Here is a 25,919-nt window from a genome sequence, read left to right as displayed (position 1 = left end):
CCTCATGCAAAATTTCAGCCAAATCGGCTAAGAATTGTGCCCTCTAGCGGCCCAAAAAGTCAAGATCCCCGATCAGTTTATATGGCAACTATATCAAAACGTGGACCGATATAGCCCATTTACAATCCCAACCGACCTACACTAATAAGAAGTATTTGTGCAAAATTTCATGCAGCTGGCTTTACTCCTTCGAAAGTTAGCGTGCTTTCGACAGACAGACGGACGGACATGGCTAGTTCGATTTAAAATGGCATGACGATCGAATATATATATATATGCTTAATGGGGTCTTAGACGAATATTTCGAGGAGTTACAAACAGAATGACGAAATTAGTATACCCCCCATCCTATGGTGGAGGATATAATAACGCTTTCCATTTCCATTGATTTTAGAGCCCGTTTGTTTATAAACGAACTCTTCTAAGGTTGACGACTTACACAAACGAAAAAGGGCCATGATCTACGGATCTTCATTTTCCATCCATTTCCATTGATTTTAGAGCCCGTTTGTTTATAAACGAACTCTTCTAAGGTTGACGACTTACACAAACGAAAAAGGGCCATGATCTACGGATCTTCACTTGGATTCGGACACTTTATAAAAAATGTGCAGATAGCACAACTAGAGCTGTGCACTTGAGTACTTTTGCACTCACACTCACGAACGCTCACGAGACAAAAAAATTATTCACGCACGACTTTTTTATGTCGACTCTCGCTTACGAGACAAAAATTTTACTCACGACTCACGAGAAAAATCAAGACTCAGGAAAAACTTGCGAATCACGATTAAAAAAAAATATTTTTCCATGAAGCGAAAAAGAAGTCATATCGGGATATCAGTACTTAGGGGGGGGGGGCCTATATCACCATATGGACCGATTCGGATAAAACTTGGCAATGATATTGTAAGTCATAAGAAAGGTGTTTTGGCCAAATTTCAGCCAAATTAGGTGAAAATTTAGGCTTCTAAGGGCTGAAGAAGTCAAATCCGGGGATTGGTTTATATGGGGGTCATACCGGTTTGTTGACCAATTCGCATCATACTTGACATGGACGTTGGAAGTCATAACTCAAGTCATTGTTCCAAATTCCAGTCAAATCAAGTGAAAATTTAGGCTTCTAAGAACTGAAAAAATCAAAACCGGGAATCGGTTTATATGGGGGCTATATCTGTTTATAGACCTATTCGGATCCTACTACTCCTGCCATTGTTCCAAATTTCAGCCAAATCGGATGAAAATTGAGGCTTCTAAGAACTCAAATCCGAGGATCGGTTTATAGATAGAGTAGACATGGAATCGGTATGTTAACTTTTGGCAATATGACGGCCAGTGCAATTAGACAGGTCACACTGTTGAACACAATATAGGGAATGGAAAATTGCTGTAACTACGCGAAATTTGTATACTTTTAGTAAACCACCTTAATGTGTTTCTTAAAATCATATCATCTACACAAGTAGATATCCAATGCATGCCTAAGAGCCGGATCAAACTATACTTATCTAAGCAATGACAATACCAACATCCTCTGTCAGTATCAACAAGATGTGAAATAATGAATAGAGTTCACCTACCGGCAGCAACACAAACTCAACTTGTCCTCATAAATCAACGCTCTGATTTCTTCAACAAGTGTGCTTGCAGACCGGAGGGACTCCAATCAGTATCATTATCATATTTACGTATTTGAACACATTTTGCAAAGGACCTGTAAAATACCCTTTTGAAAGACAAATTCTAAAAATTAAACAAGAAAGGTAGATTATGCTTTGGGATATTTCTCGGATATTTTTAACTGAAAAGATCTATTTATAATTGAAAGAGTTGCTTTGCCTGTTTCTTGCTCTTCTTTATGTAAAACAACAAGAGTTGCATATTTTTTTTTAGTATATTGCGTTGCCCAAAAAGTAATTGCGGATTTTTTAAAAGAAAGTAAATGCATTTTTAATAAAACTTAGAATGAACTTTAATCAAATATACTTTTTTTACACTTTTTTTTTTAAAGCAAGCTAAAAGTAACAGCTGATAACTGACAGAAGAAAGAATGCAATTACAGAGTCACAAGCTGTGAAAAAATTTGTCAACGCCGACTATATGAAAAATCCGCAATTACTTTTTGGGCAACCCAATATATAAAGGCTACATGGGACCATCGCAATAACATTAAACAAATCGAAAGATTCTTGGCATTCTATGAAAATGGTATCTATGTGGTTTTGAAAGAATTTTAATGGGGGTTGGGACATCCTTACATTTGGTTACTTCTGATATGTTGGTTAAACTAGCAAGGCTTTGACAATAGAATAGGTCAATTTTTTTTCAGTAACAAGTAAAAACTTGCCACGTTCGGCAGTGCCGAATCTTATATACCCCCCACGAGGATTGCATTTGTAAAGTTCTTTGCCCTGTCTCTCTTAATAGGCATACAAAAGACAACGGGTATGAATTGTTGTGCTATTGGAGCTACATCAGGTTATGGAGCCATTCGGATCATACTTGGTTTGGATGTTGACCATAGTTGAAGGTCATTATGCACCCTATAGGAGCACAAGATGTAATGCTGGGAGATCGGTTTATATGGTAGCTATATCTGGAAAAATACGAATCGGACCATATTTGGGACGCCCCAATATGGCTTTTATCGGCATAAGACCTTAAATCGGCGGATCGGTCTATATGGGAGCTGTATCAAGATATTGTCCCACGTAGCCCATCTTCGAACTTAACCTACTTATGGACAAACAAGTTAAGTTAAGTTCAGCCGGGCCGATACCCACATCCTCGGGTATATATGTAAACCACCTTTCGACAAAATCCGGTGAAAAATGCATACCTAATGCCCCATAGCAGCTACATCGAAATATGTTTCGATTTGGACCAAATACCAATAAGTACAAGTCATTGTTCAATTTTGAAAAACAAAATATTTGTCTTTTGATAGCTATATCCAAATATAGACCGATCTAAAAAATATACAACACGGAAGTCTAAAAGCCTAAATGCCTAACACAACTCACTGTCCCAAATTTTGGCGAAATCGCACAATAAATGCGCCTTTAATGGGTCCAAGACTTTAAATCGAGAGATCGGTCTAAATGGCAGGTATATTTAAATCTGGACCGATCTGGGCCAAATTGAACAAGTAAAAGCGTGCTAAGTTCGGCCGGACCGAATCTTATATACCCTCCACCATGAATCGCATTTGTCGAGCTATCTTTCCGGTATCTCTTTTTAGGCAAACAAAGGGTAAAAGAAAACAATTGCTATGTTATTGTAACAATATCAAGTTATTTCGGACTATAATTGAATTGATTATTGGAGACCGTAGTAGAAGTACCGATCCCAGATCGGTTTATAAGGCAACTGTATTAGGCTTTAGATGATTTGAACCATACTTAGCACAGTTGTTGGAAGTCATAACAAAACATCTCACGCAAAATTTCAGCTAAATTGGATAATAAATGCGCCCTCTAGTGGCTCAAGAAGTCAAGACCCCAGATCGGTTTATATGACAGCTATATCAGGATATGGATCGATTTGAAACATACTTGGCACAGTTTTTGGATATCATAACAAAATACGTCGCGCAAAAGTTCATTCCAATCGGATAAGAATTGCGCACTCTAGAGGCTCCAGAAGTTAAGACCCAAGATCGGTTTATATGGCAGCTAAATCAAATCATGGACCGATATGACCCATTTACAATACCAACTGACCTACACTAATAAGAAGTACTTGTGCAAAATTTCAAGCGGCTAGCTTTACGCCTTCGGAAGTTAGCGTGCTTTCGACAGATAGACGATCAAGAATATATATACTTTATGGGATCTCAGACGAATATTTCGAGAACTTATAAACAGAATGACGAAATTAGTATACCCCCCATCCTATAGTGGAGGATGGGGGGGTATACTAATATCGAAGGGCCTAGCATAACTCACTGTCCCAAATATCAGCAAAATCTGATAATAAATATGACTTTTGTGGGCCTAAGACCCTAAATCGGCGGATCGATCTATTTGGTAGCTATATCCAAATCTGGACCGATCAGAACCAAATTGAAGGGGAATGTCAAAGAGCCTAACACAACTCACTGTCCCAAATTTCAGCAAAATCGGGTAAATAATGTGACTTTTATGGGCTTAAGACCCTAAATCGGCGGATCGGTCTATATGAGGGCTATATCAAGATATAGTCCGATATAGCCCATCTGGACAAAAAACGAATCGTTGCAAAGTTTCAGCTCAATATCTCTATTTTTGAAGACTGTAGCGTGAGTTCAACAGACAGACGGACAGACGGACGGACTTGTCTAGATCGTCTTAGATTTTTACGCTGATCAAGAATATATACTTTATAGGGTCGGAAATGGATATTTCGATGTGTTGCAAACGAAATGACAAAATGAATATACCCCCGTCCTTCGGTGGTGGGTACAAAAACATTCTTCAATTAATTTGGCTTAGGCCCAAGCGCCCATGGTATTATTTCTTCTTATGCAAAATTTCAGTCAATATAAAAATTTTGTAAAATATTCTCTAAAGCTATGCCCGGTCCCTCGTCGAATATAGTTTTAAAAGACAAAATGTCAATAAAATTCTTCTGTAGAAGAAGAAAATCCAAATTAGGAATTCCGTGCTATTTGTAAAATCTTTAATTATTTTCCATACCAAGCCCCTAACTTGGTTCATATCTGGTATTGTATCCATACCTAAGTACAGATGTCTCTTAGACGCGAAAGCCGGGCAATGGCATAGGAAATGCTTCAACATCTCATCAACTTCCCCACATGCCCTACACATGCTATCACTTGCCGTACCGATTTTGCAAAAGTGAGCTCGTAGTCCTTTGTGTCCCGTTATGATACCAAAAGCTATACTGACTTTCTTCGTACTTCCATTCAATCATAGCTTCGTCCCTTCATGATCTGGATCTCCCCACAGAATTTTCGCCATCCTACCGACCGTTTCGCAGTTCCACAATGTTGCATGGGCATTCGTCGCTCACTCCCTTAACTCGGACTGCGTCGACCCGAAAGGCTTCGGCTAACCAAGTTTATTGACTGCAGCCCCCTGGCATTCACCGTCAAATCGTCTGGCCTTTCATTTCCTCTTACTTCGTTATGGCCCAGAACCCAAACGATGTGGATTTTGCTATTCTCAGAGACGGCGATAATCTCCTTCTTATATTCCAAAACTGTTCCTAATCTTACGTCCTGCTTGTTGTTGCCCTTATGGCAAGTTACTATCTATTAAGATGTTCACACTCTACGTCCTCGCATTGGCACCACACCACCTCATGCATTCCGTGATCGCCCGGATCTCAGCCTGCAGGACCGTATTATGGTCAGGCAGTCTAAAACAGATCTCATTCCCTGGATTCTCAATATAGACCCCCAGGCCCACTCTGTCCTCTAGCTTTGATCCATCCGTGTAACATGATCTTCCAGATGGCAATACTAGGGTTTCGTCAATCCAAGACTGTGCCGATGGCAACAGTGCCTCGCACTCTACTTCAAGTTTCATCTCAGGGATCTGATCGGAAACCTCTTTCCTTCCTTCCAGGTTTTCTATCGTCGCCTCGATTATACCGCGATGGTATGAGCTGTTCCTATCCTCTATCCATTCTCCCATCGCCTTAATTTTCATAGCCGCAGTGGCTGCCTCACACTCAATCTGTATGTCAATGGGTCGGATTTTCGGTACGCTCCTCAATGTGACACTTCCAATTAAGTTTCCGGTCCAAGATCACTCCTAAGTTTTTTACCTTATCAGATATCGAAATCGTTCTATTGAGGAAATGTAGTGCGTCAAATTAGCGCGCCTTCGTCTCCCTCGTGAACATGCAGATTTCAGTCTTCTCTGGGTTAACATTGAGACCCCTGGGTCTAGTCGGATTCTTATGTTTAGACGTATTATTGCATCGTCTGCATAGCAGACGGGTTCAAATCCCTCCTCATTCAGCATACTTAATAGGTCATTTGTGGTGGTCACCCATAGGAGTAGGAGTGACGATAAAATTCCGCCCTGTGGCGTGCCTTGTGCCACTTTCTCTCTTATATTTATATCATGGAACCCGCAATTTATCCACCTGTTCCTTAACATATGGTTTATCCAGTCTCTGGGGAACCGGTGCACCCGATACTGGTAAAAGAATTGGATCAGTGTGTCGGTCCCCACATTGTTAAAAGTCCCCTCGTTGTCAATGCACACCTCAGTCATCACTGTGAATTCAACATAACAAAAAGTAAACAAAATATTTTTCCAAATTTTGAATTTGACATACTTCTTTTCTAAAATATATGATAGCTATTCTGACGAAATATAAAATATTGCCTTAATCGTCACTTTTTAAAGGTCATATAACAAAATAACATTATCTTATTTCAAAACATAAGGCACCTCAAAAGCAAAGGAAGATAACAAATAAATGATGGCAAATTATTCAAAAGAAAACTAAAGACAATTTACCAGAGGGAACATTTAAGAAACAAAGAAAGGCCACTTTTATATCAATAAGTGAAATTGTGCACCTTTGGCGCTGAACGCCTTGCACTTCAAACTTGGTGAGATATATCGGCGGTAATCTTGAAGCGATTTATATTTATTGGCAAGACCGAAAGGCTGCACGCAGATCTAACTTCACAGTGATATTTATAATGGATTTTTGGGATTTAGGTTTCACATACACAAAAAAAAATCGATACAAAATTTTCAATTAAAAATTTAATTTTCAGTTAATTGATTCAATCATTTTTTAATTGAATATGACTTTTTGAAATTACAGTCATGAATGAAATTTTTGCAATTTCCAATTAAAAAATCAATTGAATCGATTAATTTTAAATTGATTGCGAAGGAATTTTCAACCACAATCGTAATTGAAAATTATTTAATACTCAACTAAAAATTAATTGAATCAATCATATTTTTAATTGAATGGAAAATTATTTGAATTGAATTGAAATTTTCAATCACTTTTAGACCCACCACCAAAGAATGGGGGTATATTTATTTTGTCATTCCGTTTGCAACACATCGAAATATCCATTTCCGATCCTATAAAGTATATATATTCTTGATCAGCGTAAAAATCTTAGACGATCTAGCCATGTCCGCCCATCTGCAGTCTTTAAAAATAGAGATATTGAGTTGAAACTTTGCACAGATTCTTTTTTTGTCCATAACCAGGATAAGTTCGAATATATCGGACTATATCGGACTATATCTTGATATAGCCCCCATATAGACCGATCCGCCGATTTAGGTTCATAGGCTCATAAAAGTCACATTTATTATCCGATTTTGCTGAAATTTGGGACAGTGAGTTGTGTTAGTCTCTTCGACATTCTTCCTTAATTTGGTCCACATCGGTCCAGATTTAGATGTAGCTGCCATATAGACCGATCTCTCGATTTAGGGTTTTGGGCCCATAAAAGGCGCATTTATAATCCGATTTTGCTGAAATTTGAGACACTGAGTTGTGTTAGGCTCTCCGACATCCTTTGTCAATTTGGTCCAGATCTGTCCAGATTTGGATATATTTAGCTGCCATATAGACCGATCTCTCGGTTTAAGGTTTTTGGCCCATAAAAGGCTCATTTATTGTCCGATGTCGCCGAAATTTAGGATAGTTAGCTAAGTTAGGCCCTTCGACATGCTTCTTCAATTTGGCTCAGATCGGTCCAGATTTAGATATAGCTGCCATATAGACTGATCGCTCGATTTAAGATTTTCACCCATAAAAGGCGCATTTATTGTCCGATGTCGCCGAAATTTGAGACAGTGAGTTAAGCTAAGCCACCCGACATACTTCTGCAATATGACACACATCGGTCCAGATTTCGATATAGCTGCCATATAGACCGATATCACGATTTAAAGTTTTGGCCACATAAAAGGCACATTTGTTGTCCGATTTTCTCGAAATTTGGGAGAGTGAGTTGTGTTAGGACCTTCAATTTGGCTCAGATCGGTTTAGATTTGGACCGATCTCTCGATTTAAGGATTTGGGCGCTTCTATTATCCGATTTCGCCGAAATTTGAGACAGTGAGTTGTGTTAGGCCCTTAGAAATTATTTTTCAATTTGGTCTAGATCGGTACATATTTGGATATAGCTGCCATATAGACCGATCTCTCGATTTAAGGTCTTCCACCCATAAAATGCGCATTTATTGTCCGATTTTGCCAAAATTTGGGACAGTGAGTTGCGTTGGGCCCTTCGACATTCTACTTCATAAAGACCGATCACTCGATTTTAGGTTTTGGGTCCATAAAAGACACATTTATTGTCCGATTTCGCCGAAATTTGGGACAGTCAGATAAGTTAAGCTCCTTGACATACTTCTGCAATATGGCACAGATCAGTAAAGATTTCGATATAACTGCCATATAGACCGATCTCTCGGTTTAAGGTTTTGGGGCCATAAAAGGCGCATTTATTGTCCGATTTCACAGAAATTTGACACAGTGACTTATGTTAGGCTTTCGACATCCGTGTCGTATATGATTCAGATCGGTTTACTTAGTGAATTAGTTTGTAAAAGGAAGAGAGATAGACCCATTGTTATGTATAACGATGGACTCAGAATCACTTTCTGTTTCGATTTAGCTATGTCCGTCTGTCTTTCTGTCTGTCCGTCTGTCTGTCTCTCTGTCCATATTAATTTTTGTACAAACTACAGGTCGCAATTTTCATCCGATAGTCTTAAAATTTGGTATGGGTGTGGTGTTCGGCCTAGAGACGAAGCCTATTGAAATTGGAAAAAAATCGATTCAGATTTGGATAGCTCCCATATATATGTTCGTCCGATTCGCATTAATACTGCAATAAAATGGTCATTTGGAAACCGATTTCCTCGAAATTCGGCAGGTAGGATTTTGTTTTGGCTCTCGACATTACTGGTGAATTTCATGGAAATCGGTTCAGATTTAGATATAGCTCTCTTATATATATATATATATATATATATATATAAGATTACTGCAAATCGGATGAGAATATATATATATATATATTCTCATCCGATTTGTAATATTGCTATCAATTGTGAATCAATTCTCTCGAAATATGGCAGGAAGAATTTTCTTTTGCTTCTCGACATTATAGATGAATTTTATAGAAATCGGTTCAGATTTTGACATAGCTCTCATATATGTATATCGCCCGATTTTAACTTCTGGAGTCCCAGCAAGCGCATTTTTTTGACCCATCTTGCCAAAAATTTTCCAAAACGCTTTCCTCGACGACTGCTACAGTATCTGAGAATTTTGCTCGAAATCAAAATCGAAAATAATTGGTTCAATTAATTTCGTGATTGAAATCGGTTTTTTTTTTTCTATGTACAAATTCACATCAATTGACCGAATTATATCAAGTTTTGGATTTACTAAGTTATCTAATAAATTTCTAGTGAATAATATTTGTATAATTTGTTTTAATTACGTTCATTTCTCTCCTTGTAGATCTTCGCAAAAGTATTTTACGCCATTTTGTATTTGAAGTTGCGAGTTTCTAATAATAAATTGATTGCTATCGTGTGAATGCAAATTCAGTGAACCTGATAAGCGTAAACATATAAAGCGACAGTAGCCTGTGAATCTCAGTTTTAGTTTCGAACTTTGCGAAAATAGAAATGAACTTCAATTTAGTAATCGGCTTACTGGTGGTGCTGTGTTACCTCGACTCTACATTGGCTCTGGATATCATACCAAGGTCTGAGTGGGGAGCTGCAGAATATGTAGGCACCAAAGAAACTCTACCCAATGGCCAATCGTTTGTCATCATTCATCACACTGCTGAGCCCTACTGCTCCACCAAGCCTGATTGCCTTGCCGAAGTGAGGAGAATTCAAGTTATGCACCAGGACAAAAATGGTTGGGCTGATATTGGTTACCATTTTCTAATTGGCGGCGATGGAAATATCTATGAGGGCCGTGGCTGGAATGTTGTTGGCGCTCATGCATCTGGCCAAAATCTGGTATCCATTGGAATATCGTTTATGGGCAACTACAACAATGAAAAACCAAATGCTGCTCAAATTTCAGCTGCTAATGACTTACTGACAGAGGCTGTCAATCGCGGACAAATTGTTTCCAACTACACCCTGTATGGACATCGTCAAGTCGGCTCAACGGAATGTCCCGGCAACAATTTGTGGGCGGAAATAATTACCTGGCCCCATTGGAAATCTAAATAAATTCAAATAAATGTATCAATTTAAAGCAACAGGAAGAAATCAAAAATTTTTATTACTTAATTTAAGAGACTACAATAGCAATATTTTTTTATTCAGTGACGACATTGGCAGCCAATCAGAAAGAAAGATTTAAAAAGCGACTAATAGACTCCGGTACTTAGTTTGGGACACAATACCAGACACGAACCAATTAAGGGGTGTCTTAATGGGGTGTCAGGAGCCATGGACGACGCGGAACAAAGTTTCTGGACTGAACCATATCAACTATCAATTATTCTATGCTAACACTGGTACTCGGTCGAGGACCTGCGTTATTTGTCATAAAAATTTGAGTTTTATATTTTCTCCAGAGTTGCCAATGTCGAATGCAACAGTGGTGAGACAGGGAGACGGTGGAGCTTATATGGCACTTTACTGCCTTTTGACTCTTCGCCACCGCCACCAACGTCGGAGCTGCAAGGGCTGGTGAGGAAAGCAAAACAGACAGGAAATGAGGAACTAATAGGGTGCGATGCGAACTCTCATCATATTTCGTGGGGTAGTACCAACGCTAATAAGCGGGGCCAAGCTCTGGCAGAGTTCTTGAATACTTATAACGACCTAATAACACTTAATATTGGTAACACTGCTACCTTTGTTAATAGGATTAGGAAGGAGGTATTAGATGTGACGATATATTCAGAAAATCTAATCGATGAGGGTCTCCATGGAACACTCTTTCTCTGACCATCGCTACATTAGGTTTAGAATAGCACGGCCAGCGCCGAATCCGATAAGCTTCCGGAATAAGTTGAAAATCTACTGGACAAAATTCGGAAGGCTACTCAGAAGAAGACTTGGGCAAGATAATTTCCATTGTCCAAGCATAGAAGACATTGACGAAAATGTCAACAGGATTGCGACTGCACTGATGGGGTCCTTCGAAGATAGTTGTCCTCTTAGGAAAAGAGAAGCAGACCAAGAAAAACCTTATATGACCGGGGAGATTCGCAAATATTGGGAAAGAGGTCCGCAGCCAAACAGAGCACGTCGTAAAAATGTGGAAGTTTATTGGGATGTGTATTACAGACGGCTCAAGGAATACACTAAGATTACCAGAGCGGCAAAACGTGCCTCCTGGAAGCTTTTCTGCGAACAGGTCGATAGCGATAATGACCCCGCCAAGATAAAAAAGTATCTCTCAAAAACCCATGTCCAAACTGAAACTTTAGTAGACGACATGGGAGTAAGAGCAGAGACATGTTGAGGCTTTTGATGAAAACCCATTTTCCACAGGATACGAAGGAAATCACGGAGATACCGGAATATTGGAAACATGAGATTGATCGAAGTTTTATCATAAAGGAATTTATGGTCAAGGAAGCCTTCGGAAGCTTCAAACCATTTAAGTCACCCGGACCTAAGGGAATATATCCACCGTTACTACTGAAGAAGGCCGACTATCAGGCGCCCCGTTAGAAGACTGCGTGAGAGCAGAGACAACGGAGGACATGATGAAGCTTTTGATCAAAACCCATTTTCCACAGGACACGAAGGGTCTCACGTAGACACCGGAATCTTGGAATAATGACGTTAATCGACGGTTTGTAACTACGGAATTTATGGTGAAGCTTCAAACCATTTAAGTCACCCGGACCTGATGGAATATTTCCGGTGTTACTACAGAAAGAGGCACCTCGTCTGGCCAAAATTTTCACAGCGTACCTAGGACTTGCATATACTCCGAAAGCCTGGCAGTAGGCAAGGGTGGTGTTCATACCCAAGCCCGGCAAGGCAAGTTATGCGACACCAAAGGCCTACAGACCCACAAGCCATACGTCCTTTCAACTCAAAACCATGGAATGTATTGTGGACACCATGATAAAGAGTAGGACATCCAGCGAACTGCTCAAATACAAACAGCATGCCTATGTCAAGGGAAGGTCGGTGTAGACTGCCCTGCACGAGGTTGTGCATAAAAAAGAAGAATCTTTCGATGCCAAAATGTACACCCTGGCGGTATGCATTGACATCGAGGGGGCTTTTAACAATGGGCGGACCGACACACTGATCCAATCCTTGGACCAGTACCGGGTTCACCCGGTCCAATCTTTAGAGACTGGATAAAACATATGCTAAGGAATATTTGAATAAATTGTGTATCCCATGGCTTAAATATAAGGGAGAAAGTGGCCCAAGGCACGCCACAGGGGAGCATTTTATCGCCACTCCCATGGGTGACTACCATAAATGACCTATTTCGGAGGCTGACTGAGGAGGGATTTGAACTCGTCTGCTACGTAGACGATGTTATAATACTTCTAAGCTGTAAGGATCCGAACGAGCTATGCAGAAGTGCCGAAAGGGTCTCGCATATGGCATATGACTGGGCTAGACCCAGGGGTCTCAATGTTAACCCAGAGAAGACTGAAATATGCCCGTTCACGAGGGAGGCGAAGATGGGCCAATTTAACGCTCCACGTTTCCTCAATAAGACGATTTCGATATCTGACAAGGTCAAATACTTAGGTGTGATCTTGGACAGGAAACTGAATTGAAAGTGTCACATTCAGGAGCGTACTCAGAAGGCTCACAGATGTTGGGCCCTGTGTAGACGGGCCGTAGGCTCGAAATGGGGCCTGAATCCTAGGATAGTCCACTGGCTCTACAGGAGCGTGATTAGACCAATACTTACTTATGCCTCAGTAGTTTTGTGGACTGCTATGGAGAAAAAGTGCAACATAAGGACCATACAACAGGTTCAGAGAACATGTTGTCTTGACATAGGCGGAGCGATGAGGACCACGCCCTCTAGGGCACTGGAGACTATTGTGAGGCAGCCACTGCGGCTATGAGACTTAGGGCGAACGGAGAATGGATTGAGGATGGGAGCAGCTCATACCATCGCGGTATAATCGAGGCAACGATAGGAAACCTGGATAGAAGGGAAGAGGTTTCCGATCGGATACCTAAGATGAACCTTGAAGTTGAGTGCGAAGCACTGCTGCCATCGACACAGTCTTGGATTGACGGTATCCTAGTATTGCCATCTGGAAGATCATGTTACATGGTGTAGAGTGGTGCTTGCCATGATTGAATTGTTTTTTCTTAAGATATCGTTTTCACTGATGCACCAGCCAATAGACATCTGCCAGTTCTCAGCGCCATCTATATCTGACAGCTTCAGATTTTGTATCTAGCTATTTATCAGCTAATTGTTAAATTTCCTTCTTTATTGAACAATTCTTCTGCCAATGAAAGCTTTTGGTAGCCATGATGAGGTTTGCTAAATGCAAAATTGGAATGTCTCGGTCATTTTGTCGGCGTCTACCTTTAAAGAAAGTTTCAAAAGTGCCCTCGTTCAATCGAGAAATACTTTCTAATTTTTCTACGGTAAGAACTTAACCTTCTAATTTTTTTTTTTGAAAATTATATCAATTTTTTTTTATTCGATTATTTTCGACCGACCTAGAAAATTTGGTATTTAGCGAAAATTAAAATACCCTGAAATTTGTTGTGGATCTTTTTGTTAAATTCCATCGAGATTCTTATGAATTGGCACTAAATCAGTAGCTAGCAACTAGCTAGACACACTCAGGCCATAGCCATATGAAGGAAAAAGACAGAAGCATATAAATCTACACTATTTCGCTACACCTCCAAATTTGGGTACCCACTCTCACTGATCGCCAACAGCAACTCATTAACTCGTGGTTTTTGCTTTGATGTGTGATCTAAGACGAAAGAATTGTCTCCAGAAAAATTTATAGAAAAAAAAATGAAAAATGACAGAAGATTTTGGCACGAAATTTATTGAAGAGTTGATCAAATGTATAAAATCCTGTGTTATATGAAGCCCAGTACACAAAGTTTCATGTGAAATGATAAATTTGCCGAAAATTCAAGAAGCCAATCAGCCAGAATAGATTAAAACAACAAAAACCTTATGTGAAGAAATACCGTTGGAGGAATGGTCAAAATGATGCTGCTAAAAAAATTTGTTTTAGAAAAGAAATAATTAAGTATAGGAGCAAATTTTGAAGTTTATAAAAAAAAATGTGCTAAAATTTTAAAGTGATCGAATTGCTGAATTTGGGGAAAATTTTTAAAAAAATTCTGTTTTAGTGAAAATTTACTTAAAAAAAAAAAAAACAAACATCAGTGCCTGCAAGAAATGTGCATGGTTCAATTTCTAATTTGGTAAAATTTAAAGGAAAATGTGAATTTTGTAATTCGGTTGCTTAAAAAAAATTGTAGCACAGTGTATTCCTTATTTTATGTTCATACTTTATTTTGCCTTAGATGTACATTTATTGCCCATCTGCGCTGTTAAACACACAACTGGTAAACAATCATTTATACATACAAGTTTATTACATACAAACATCATGCAAAACAGAAATAGTGGGTTGTGTGCTTAGCTAAATGTTGATGGATCATTGCCAGCAAGCGTCCTAGCTCTAAGCGATTAATGATAAGCGTGTTGCAGATACTCTTGTTGCCCGGTGCTTAGCAACATTGTTGATGAGAGAATATACCAACAGCCAAGCCAATGAAGGTACCATCAATCTCTTTTCCACCTACACTTTTCAGCTATTCTCTTCGAAAGGCCTTTCGTCGTGGGAGCAAACAAACTGAGTAAGTGGGGACTTAATTTTTTTTAGTCTCTCTTTTGATTTACATTTAAATTTGATTTACATGAGGTTGGCTCTGTTTTGATACTCTCTGTCTGCAATGTCAAAGCAGGTTCTATCTCTATGGTATTTTTTTATATCTCTATTGTGTTTATTTTTTTATTTCTTTTGGGTACTCCAATGAGATACATTAGAGTGGGTAACACAATTAATAGTTTAATTTGATATATGCAGTTTTCGACTTTTTTTACGATTTAATACTAATTGCGACTCCAATCTATTTGAGAACCAATGTCGGTACTAGATTACGACATGTTACGGTCACTTTTATTTGATTTTTTTTTTTTGAATTACCCATCTATTATAAGATTCATAAATGAAATTAGGCTTAAACTATTTTAAGGAAATGATGAATTTGTTAATTAATAAAATTATAATGTATCGCTTCGAGTGAAAAGGTTTTATGTTTGATTCCATGGTAAAGTAGGGTAGACGAGCTACATAAGGAGTAGGGATTACAGCAGAATGAGCCTAAGGATGAAAAAGCTGTGATCAGGATGGGTGGGCATTGTGGACGCATTAACATCTAGTTGTCCAATATTGATATAAGGCCTCAAAGGAAATCCTCTACCTATCTGCCGTCTTTTTTTTCTGTTTTCTTTTGACCTGAGCACGTAAAATAAGGTAATTTTGTGTAGCTGAAGAAAGGGCATAGAAGTTATGAACCCCCCCCCAATTCGACGAGTTATAAGGCCGGTTGCTAACGTGCTCCAACTTCTGCCAAATGCTCTTAAGTCCATCTTCTTCCAATATAAGCGTTGTATGCTACATTATAAATTATTTTTGGCGCCCAACGTGGGGCCCGAACAATGATTTTACAAAAAATACCATCTTTGAATATTATGCCTAGTCATAATTTCACATATTTTGTTCGGTTTCCTACACCAGTTTCCAAACTTTTTTCCATCTTTTATTTTCATCTCTTTTTACCTTCCATCAGAGAATTTCTTTCGAAGGTATGGAATTTTGAAGGATCATGATTCTTTGTTCTCAGTTTTTCATGACCGACTTTCGGTGAAATCTCCCTCCAGTGTCTTCTTAGATGTTATTATTTTTGTTCTTAGTCTGATTGGAATGCAGATTCTGGTGGTCTACGCTGGCTCTGACCGCAGGATAAGCCAAAATTAATAGCATCAATCTTCACAGGATTGGACATTTGGGGCAAATTTTGCTTCCATTCCGTCTTGTGGCAATGTCTTTCTCCCTAGACTATTTTTTTTTATTTTCCACTTTTCTTTGAGGTCTGTTCTCTCCGAGTAGCAAGTTACCTGAATACTATGGAATCAAACAGCTATCACTACCACTTGGTATTATCAAAAAAAAAATATTTTTTTTGCTTTGTTTTTGTTTCATACATAATCTATAAAGTAGTAATAACAATTAAAATTACGAAATTAAGTAAAAAAAAAAAAAAACAAATAAGAAAAGAAATAAGAATAAATTTCTAAATATTTTAGTCTTGAAAATCATTTAAGGGAAAGTGAATTTCTTTTAAAAGTTTCATTCAAAAAACACCTCATATATTTAGTTTGGATAGCGAAATTTAATATATTCCTTTGTTTGGCTTGCCAAATTTTTCACTTTTTTTTTTACTAAATATCTTACTTTATCTTATTCTTATTATTAATTGAAACAGATAGGTTAGAATTAGGAAGTGTAAAATATATATTATTAGAGAAGATTTTTTTTTGAATTTTACGATTTTGCTTTGGCTTATGTTGTTTTATTCTGGCAAATTTTTTTGATTGATTTTGCGCTAGTTTAAAGAGAGATTTGTTAATTGATCTTACTAGGATTCTATGCTTCTATGCTCTTTCAGTTAGTTTTGGATTCTCAATAAAGTGTATCCATCGAAATTTTTTTCCCTTCTGGGTTCTTTCTTCTCTACATCGAAGTGTTCTTGTGTTAGCTTGTCTACGATTTATGTAGGATGGCTACCAGCGCTGGTGACCAGACTGCCACTGCTGAGGGTGATTGTCACCCTGAGTGTAATGCGTGTTGTAAACCTATATCTTCAAAGGCACAATTGCAAAGAATCGCTTGTAACCACATCTTTCATAAAGCTTGTTTAAATGTTTCTCTAAAGACTAGACCCTTTTGTCCCATTTGCAATGCCAGAATAGGAGCTGACCCTCCATCTTTAGATGCCCCTCAGGTTATGACGAGATCTCAATTGAAGCAGTCAACTGTTGCAACTGCCTCAGGGAATGTTAGTACGGCTGCGACTGCAGCCAATGTCTCTGGAACTGCACCAGGTAGTGATGCGATCTCTGTTGATAGGATTCAGGAAATAGTTACAGATATTGTCACCGTTCAGCAGGCCCAATTTTTCGCTTCACTCACCTCGCGAATGACCCAACTCATTGAGACTAATATTGCTGAAGGTATGTCTAGGCTTATGGCAAGTAATTCGCCTCGCAATCCACCTCAACCACCCGTTACTTCTCCTCAACAGATGCAGACGCTTCCAGCTGTAGAAGGTCGTACATTTAGAGAATTGTTTGGTATAACCCCTCACTCTGAACAGGGTAATGTGGCTCAGAATAGGCCCCCTTCGAATCATGTTAATTCAATTTCTGGTTATGGTTCAAATTCTGCTTCTGATCTTCAGTCACGTCCGGATAAGGTTTTACAAATTATGTCCAATTGGAAATTAAAATTCAATGGCGGGCAGAATGGTTTATCTGTTGATAATTTTATATACAGGGTTGAAGCCTTGACTGCACAGACCTTACAAGGAAATTTTGATATCTTGTGTGGCAACGCCAGTTCGCTTTTCGACGGGAAGGCGAACGATTGGTTTTGGCGGTACCACCGCTCTGTGAGTTCCATTTGTTGGAATGATATGTGTAGGGCTCTAAGAGAGCAGTACCAGGATTCTCGCACAGACATTGACATACGTGAGTTAATTAGGGAAAGGAAACAGAAGCCAAACGAATCATTTGATAGCTTTTATGACTCTATCGTTGCTTTGACAGATCGTCTTCAAACCCCTCTTTCGGATACCGACTTGGTTGAAATCCTTCGAAGAAATCTTCTCCCTGAGATACAGCACGAGATTCTAAATCTCGAAATTAGGTCCTTGCAATTTTTAAGAGATACCTGCAGACGGCGTGAATTCTTCATGCAGGATGTTCGACGTAGGCATGGATTTGCATTGACTAGGCCTGCCCCAATGGGCAAAAGAATTTCGGAGATAGATATGAATGTGGACGTGACTCAAGTTTGCCAAGAGGTCCAACCTTCTGATGAAATATCAGCCCTTACTTTAGTGTGTTGGAACTGCAATAAAGCAGGTCATCGGTATCAAGATTGCGTTTCTGATCGCACCATCTTTTGTTACGGTTGTGGTGCCGCTGATACATATAAACCTAATTGCCCTAAGTGCAATTCAAAAAACTCCAGATCGAATGCACCAAAGAGTGCACCAACACCAATGCCAACCAAGACCAGATCAATAGATCTGGAATAACCATTCTCAAAAGACCTTCAATAACTACAACCGGCTTTAACAAACCCCATGACATGAATATGAATTTAACCCATTTGGAACCTTCCCCTGTTGTTAGCATGCAAGACCCTTTTCGTTTTAAACCTCTTCATGTACGCGTAATGGAATATAAAATTGCTCGTGATAGGATTTTCAGTGAAGAAGGCGGTAAGAAGTCCAGATCAGCTCGCCGCATTTCGTCTTTTTGGAGGAAAGTAAGGAGCTTGAGATATAAGATTACCTGTTCCCTCCTAGATAACCCTTCAGACGTTAGACCTTATGCTGAGGTAATTTTATTTGGAGTTAAAATGTTGGGACTTCTCGATACAGGAGCTTCCATAAGTTGTATAGGAGCTGAGGCAGCTAAGAAGTTTTTAGACTCCAAACAACCATTCAAAAGATTAAAATCAACAGTCCAAACTGCTGACGGTAAGGGACAGGAAGTAGTGGGTTTCGTGGAAACGGAAATTACTTTTAAGGTGAGCAAAATGCCGATTTGTATTTTTATAATCCCCAGTTTGGGTAAAGACCTTTTTCTAGGTATAGATTTTTGGGAGAAATTTGATTTATTACCTCCTGAATTCCGCCGCTCTAATCGGTTATCACATGGTGTTTCAGAGATTTCTGACCAAATTCCTCTTTCCGCAATACAAAGGCAACGTCTTAATCAGGTCGTTAGTATGTTTCCCTCTTACGCTAAACAAGGTCTAGGGCGCACAGATGTTCTCTGCCATACAATAGATACGGGTGAAGCTAGGCCCATAAAGCAGCGCCATTTCCCGGTCTCGCCCGCGATAGAGAAATTGATATATGAGGAAATAGATAGAATGATAGCTCTTGATGTAATTGAGGAGTCCAACAGCGCATGGTCTTCTCCTGTCGTTCTGCATAGGAAACCAGGGAAAAACAGGCTGTGCTTAGACAGCAGAAAGTTAAACTCTGTCACTGTAGGAGATGCGTATCCCTTGCCTCAGATTGACGGCATACCTAGTAGGCTTCCAAAAGCTGAATATATTACTAGCTTAGACCTGAAGGATGCCTTTTGGCAGATTCCTTTAGACCAGAAGAGTCGGGAAAAGACAGCATTCACCGTCCCTGGGAGGCCGCTGTATCACTTTAAGGTAATGCCATTTGGGTTATGCAATGCCCCGCAGACTATGTCTCGCCTAATGGATAAAGTGATACCTCCGGAGCTCAGGGCGGAAGTCTTCGTCTATCTTGACGATCTTCTGGTCATATCGGAATCTTTCGAAAGACATCTGGAAGTGCTTAGATGTGTTGCTAGAAAAATTCATGAATCTGGTCTTACGATTAATGTAGAAAAAAGCCATTTTTGTGTCCCAGAAGTCAAATATTTAGGCCATGTGGTTGGGAATGGGGTCATTCGTACAGATCCAGAAAAAGTGTCCGCCATCACAGAATTTCCTGCTCCGCGATCGGTGAAACAAATTCGCAGGTTCTTAGGTATGACAGGATGGTACAGGAAGTTTATTAGGGATTATGCTTCCATTACCACTCCTATCACTGATTTATTACAAGGAAAGAAAAAATTTGTATGGTCCGATGAAGCCCAAAAGGCTTTTGAAGTTTTGAAATCTAACTTGAGTACAGCCCCTGTTTTACACAGCCCAAATTTTTCACAGCCGTTTTATATACACTGTGATGCTAGTAAAACAGGTATAGGAAGTGTATTGGTGCAGAAGAATGCGGAGGGTGAAGAAGTTCCTATCGCCTTTATGTCGAAGAAACTCAACAAAGCCCAACGCAACTATTCAGTCACCGAACAAGAATGCTTAGCAGCAATGCTAAGCGTTAAAAAGTTTAGACCATACGTCGAAGGACATGAGTTCACTATCATCACTGACCATGCGTCATTGAAGTGGCTCATGTCCCAGACTGATCTTAGTACAAGGCTTGCTCGGTGGGCTTTAAAACTGCAGGGATACAAATTTAATATTCTGCATAGAAGTGGTAGTTTGAACATTGTCCCTGATACTCTTTCTAGAGCCAATACTGACGACGTGTCCGGTCTTTGTCTCAATAGTCTGTCCGCAGTTGAAAATGACAGTGGGTTATTCGTAGACTTGAGTTCTACCCATTTTCAATCGGAGGAATACCTTCAACTTTTGGACAGAATTGGGAAAAATATTGATAAGATGCCTGACCTTAGAATAATAGACGGGTACCTTTACCGACGGACAGAACATGCCACAGGAGACCAGATTCACGACGATTTAGCTTGGAAGTTGTGGGTGCCACGGCAATTAGTGCCAGATGTCTTGAAACGAGCCCATGATCACCCCTTATCATCACATTGTGGTATTAATAAAACCCTGGCTAGGATACGCAAATTTTATTTTTGGCCAAATTTGGTAGTGGATGTGAAGGAATACGTCAATAATTGCGAGATTTGCAAGTCCACCAAACACCCTAACATTGTCCTTAGGCCCCCTATGCAAAAAACTTCAGGAACTTGTAGATTCTTTCAAAAACTGTATGTGGATTTCCTTGGCCCATACCCACGATCAAGGTCTGGCCACATAGGAATATTTATCGTGCTCGATCACTTTTCAAAATTCCCATTTTTAAAGCCGGTAAAGAAATTTACAGCTGACGTAGTTACGAGTTATATGGAGAATGATCTTTTTCACACCTTTGGGGTCCCTGAAACTGTGGTGTCAGATAATGGCTCACAGTTTCGATCGAACATTTTCAACCAACTGCTTAAGCGCTATGGCATTCAGCATGTATACACCGCTGTTCACGCTCCCCAATCAAACGCATCGGAGAGGGTAAACAGATCTGTATTAGCCGCTATTAAATCTTACGTTAAGCCTGACCAGAAGAATTGGGACAAGCTCCTTAGTAGCATATGTTGTTCATTACGCTCCTCCGTTCATTCGGCTATTGGTACTAGTCCGTATTATCTTACCTTTGGACAGAATATGATAACGAATGGGGCTACATATTCGCTTCTTAGGCAGTTAGAGATGCTGGAGGATCGCGCTGTACGGTTTGATAGAAACGACTCTAGAGACATAATGGCAAAACGGGCTTCGGATCTTATGCAAAGGCAATTCAGCAGAAATGAAGAGGCTTACAATTTACGATCCAGGGAAGTGACTTATAATGTTGGTCAGGAAGTGTATAGGCGCAACTTCAAACAAAGTAGTTTTGAGCATGGCTATAATGCCAAGTTGGCCCCTACATTTTTGAAAGCTCGTATAAGGAAGAAAATTGGAAATTCGTATTACGAACTTGAGGACATAAAAGGGAATTTAGTTGGAACTTATCATGCCAAGGATATTCGCCAGTGAGTGTTCAATGATATTTCGATTTTTTTTTTTTTTGCAAGCTTTATCAGCCTCGAGTATGTAAAGCATCCCCGAAGTCTGATTTTGGTGGGGGGAATGTAGAGTGGTGCTTGCCATGATTGAATTGTTTTTTCTTAAGATATCGTTTTCACTGATGCACCAGCCAATAGACATCTGCCAGTTCTCAGCGCCATCTATATCTGACAGCTTCAGATTTTGTATCTAGCTATTTATCAGCTAATTGTTAAATTTCCTTCTTTATTGAACAATTCTTCTGCCAATGAAAGCTTTTGGTAGCCATGATGAGGTTTGCTAAATGCAAAATTGGAATGTCTCGGTCATTTTGTCGGCGTCTACCTTTAAAGAAAGTTTCAAAAGTGCCCTCGTTCAATCGAGAAATACTTTCTAATTTTTCTACGGTAAGAACTTAACCTTCTAATTTTTTTTTTTGAAAATTATATCAATTTTTTTTTATTCGATTATTTTCGACCGACCTAGAAAATTTGGTATTTAGCGAAAATTAAAATACCCTGAAATTTGTTGTGGATCTTTTTGTTAAATTCCATCGAGATTCTTATGAATTGGCACTAAATCAGTAGCTAGCAACTAGCTAGACACACTCAGGCCATAGCCATATGAAGGAAAAAGACAGAAGCATATAAATCTACACTATTTCGCTACACCTCCAAATTTGGGTACCCACTCTCACTGATCGCCAACAGCAACTCATTAACTCGTGGTTTTTGCTTTGATGTGTGATCTAAGACGAAAGAATTGTCTCCAGAAAAATTTATAGAAAAAAAAATGAAAAATGACAGAAGATTTTGGCACGAAATTTATTGAAGAGTTGATCAAATGTATAAAATCCTGTGTTATATGAAGCCCAGTACACAAAGTTTCATGTGAAATGATAAATTTGCCGAAAATTCAAGAAGCCAATCAGCCAGAATAGATTAAAACAACAAAAACCTTATGTGAAGAAATACCGTTGGAGGAATGGTCAAAATGATGCTGCTAAAAAAATTTGTTTTAGAAAAGAAATAATTAAGTATAGAAGCAAATTTTGAAGTTTATAAAAAAAAATGTGCTAAAATTTTAAAGTGATCGAATTGCTGAATTTGGGGAAAATTTTTAAAAAAATTCTGTTTTAGTGAAAATTTACTTAAAAAAAAAAAAAAACAAACATCAGTGCCTGCAAGAAATGTGCATGGTTCAATTTCTAATTTGGTAAAATTTAAAGGAAAATGTGAATTTTGTAATTCGGTTGCTTAAAAAAAATTGTAGCACAGTGTATTCCTTATTTTATGTTCATACTTTATTTTGCCTTAGATGTACATTTGTTGCCCATCTGCGCTGTTAAACACACAACTGGTAAACAATCATTTATACATACAAGTTTATTACATACAAACATCATGCAAAACAGAAATAGTGGGTTGTGTGCTTAGCTAAATGTTGATGGATCATTGCCAGCAAGCGTCCTAGCTCTAAGCGATTAATGATAAGCGTGTTGCAGATACTCTTGTTGCCCGGTGCTTAGCAACATTGTTGATGAGAGAATATACCAACAGCCAAGCCAATGAAGGTACCATCAATCTCTTTTCCACCTACACTTTTCAGCTATTCTCTTCGAAAGGCCTTTCGTCGTGGGAGCAAACAAACTGAGTAAGTGGGGACTTAATTTTTTTTAGTCTCTCTTTTGATTTACATTTAAATTTGATTTACATGAGGTTGGCTCTGTTTTGATACTCTCTGTCTGCAATGTCAAAGCAGGTTCTATCTCTATGGTATTTTTTTATATCTCTATTGTGTTTATTTTTTTTATTTCTTTTGGGTACTCCAATGAGATACATTAGAGTGGGTAACACAATTAATAGTTTAATTTGATATATGCAGTTTTCGACTTTTTTTACGATTTAATACTAATTGCGACTCCAATCTATTTGAGAACCAATGTCGGTACTAGATTACGACATGTTACGGTCACTTTTATTTGATTTTTTTTTTTTTGAATTACCCATCTATTATAAGATTCATAAATGAAATTAGGCTTAAACTATTTTAAGGAAATGATGAATTTGTTAATTAATAAAATTATAATGTATCGCTTCGAGTGAAAAGGTTTTATGTTTGATTCCATGGTAAAGTAGGGTAGACGAGCTACATAAGGAGTAGGGATTACAGCAGAATGAGCCTAAGGATGAAAAAGCTGTGATCAGGATGGGTGGGCATTGTGGACGCATTAACATCTAGTTGTCCAATATTGATATAAGGCCTCAAAGGAAATCCTCTACCTATCTGCCGTCTTTTTTTTCTGTTTTCTTTTGACCTGAGCACGTAAAATAAGGTAATTTTGTGTAGCTGAAGAAAGGGCATAGAAGTTATGAACCCCCCCCCAATTCGACGAGTTATAAGGCCGGTTGCTAACGTGCTCCAACTTCTGCCAAATGCTCTTAAGTCCATCTTCTTCCAATATAAGCGTTGTATGCTACAATGGATGGATCAAAGCTAGAGGACAAAGTGGGCTTGGGGGTCTACATTGAGAACCCAGGGACTGAGATCTGTTTTAGTCTGCCTGACCATAATACCGTTCTGCAGGCGGAGTTCGGGGCGATAACGGAATGAGTGAGGTAATGTGGTGCTAACGTGAAGACGTTGAGTCTGAACTTCTTTACCGACAGTAAAATTTCCATAAGGGCAATAACGACCAGGACGGTAAGGTCACGATAAGTCTTGCTGTGTGAGAAAGAGATTAACACCTTCTCTGAGAATGAGAAAATCCGCATCGTTTAGGTGCTGGGCCATAACGGAGTAAGGGGAAATGAAAGGCCAGACGATTTAGTGGTGAACGCAAGAAGACTGCCGTCAACAAACTTGGTTAACCCGAAGCCTTTCGGGTCAACGCAGTCCCTGTTGAATGCGCATGCAACATTCTGGAAAAGTGAAACATTCTGGAACAGGACGCCGAAAATATTATGGGGGATTCAGATCGTCAGAAGACGAGGTTATTACTGAAAGGAAGCAAGAAGGAGGTCAGTATGGCTATTGGTTTCATAACGGGACACATAGGGCTACGAGCTCACTTATGTAAAATCAGTGCGACAAGTGATAGCATGTTTAGGGCATGCCGGGAAGATGATAAGACGTTGAAGCATTTCCTATGTCATTGCCCGGCTTTCGCGTCCAAAAAATACCGGTACTTAGGTGGAGACACAATACCAGACATAAATCAACTTTGGGGAGTGGTATTGAAAACAATTAAGGATTTTTTAAGTAGCACGGGATCCCTAGGTATCAATTATGAAAATCGGTACTAATTTGATTTCTTTACTTTCGCTGCCAGCCAAAGAGATAATAAAGCTAATCACAAGAATATACCACAGTTTCTTTTCCAAATTTATAAAAGAGCTTGAAATAAATAACACTCCTATTTCGATTTTATGTTTTGTTTGGCAAAACAAAAAATCGTCATTTTATGACTTACAACATGTTGTATATCAACATTATCTTATTTTTTTCCAGCGTATTTAATCGCCCAAAAATGGCGTGGTTTGTTTTCTGCTGGGTAATGTTTGAAGACTGATATCGATTTCGCCCATATAAAAGCTAGAGAAATTGGCAACTAACATCAGTTTGTGGCTCCGTTTACGATTACAATAATGCTGTCTAAGGTTCTGGTCGGTCTCTTGGCCGTTCTACTTTGTGCCGATGCCGCCTTCGGTCTAACAATCGTCTCCAGGTCCGAGTGGGGAGCTGCTGCTTACAGAGGCACAAAGACCACTTTGGCTAATGGCAAATCGTATGCCATCATCCATCACACCGCCGGAGCCTATTGCTCCACCAAGGCTGCTTGCATTACTCAAATGAAGAACATTCAAAATTACCACCAAAATACTCAGGGATGGGATGATATTGGCTACAATTTCTTGATTGGTGGTGATGGCAATGCATACGAAGGACGTGGTTGGAATGTGGTAGGCGTTCATGCCTCTGGCTACAACTCTTTGTCTCTCGGCATCTCCTTCATGGGTAACTACAACAACGATAGGCCCAATGCTGCCCAAATCAAGACTGCCAAAGAATTGTTAGCTGCTGCCGTTTCACGTGGTCAAATCGTTTCGAATTACATTTTGTACGGACATCGCCAAGTTAGTGCAACTGAATGTCCCGGCACCAATTTGTGGAATGAGATCAAGACCTGGCCCAACTGGAGGACGAAATAAAAACTATTGTATAA

The sequence above is a fragment of the Stomoxys calcitrans genome, chromosome 4 (assembly GCF_963082655.1).
Source record: "Stomoxys calcitrans chromosome 4, idStoCalc2.1, whole genome shotgun sequence".
Lineage (NCBI taxonomy): Eukaryota > Metazoa > Arthropoda > Insecta > Diptera > Muscidae > Stomoxys > Stomoxys calcitrans.
This window is presented reverse-complemented; position numbering follows the sequence as displayed.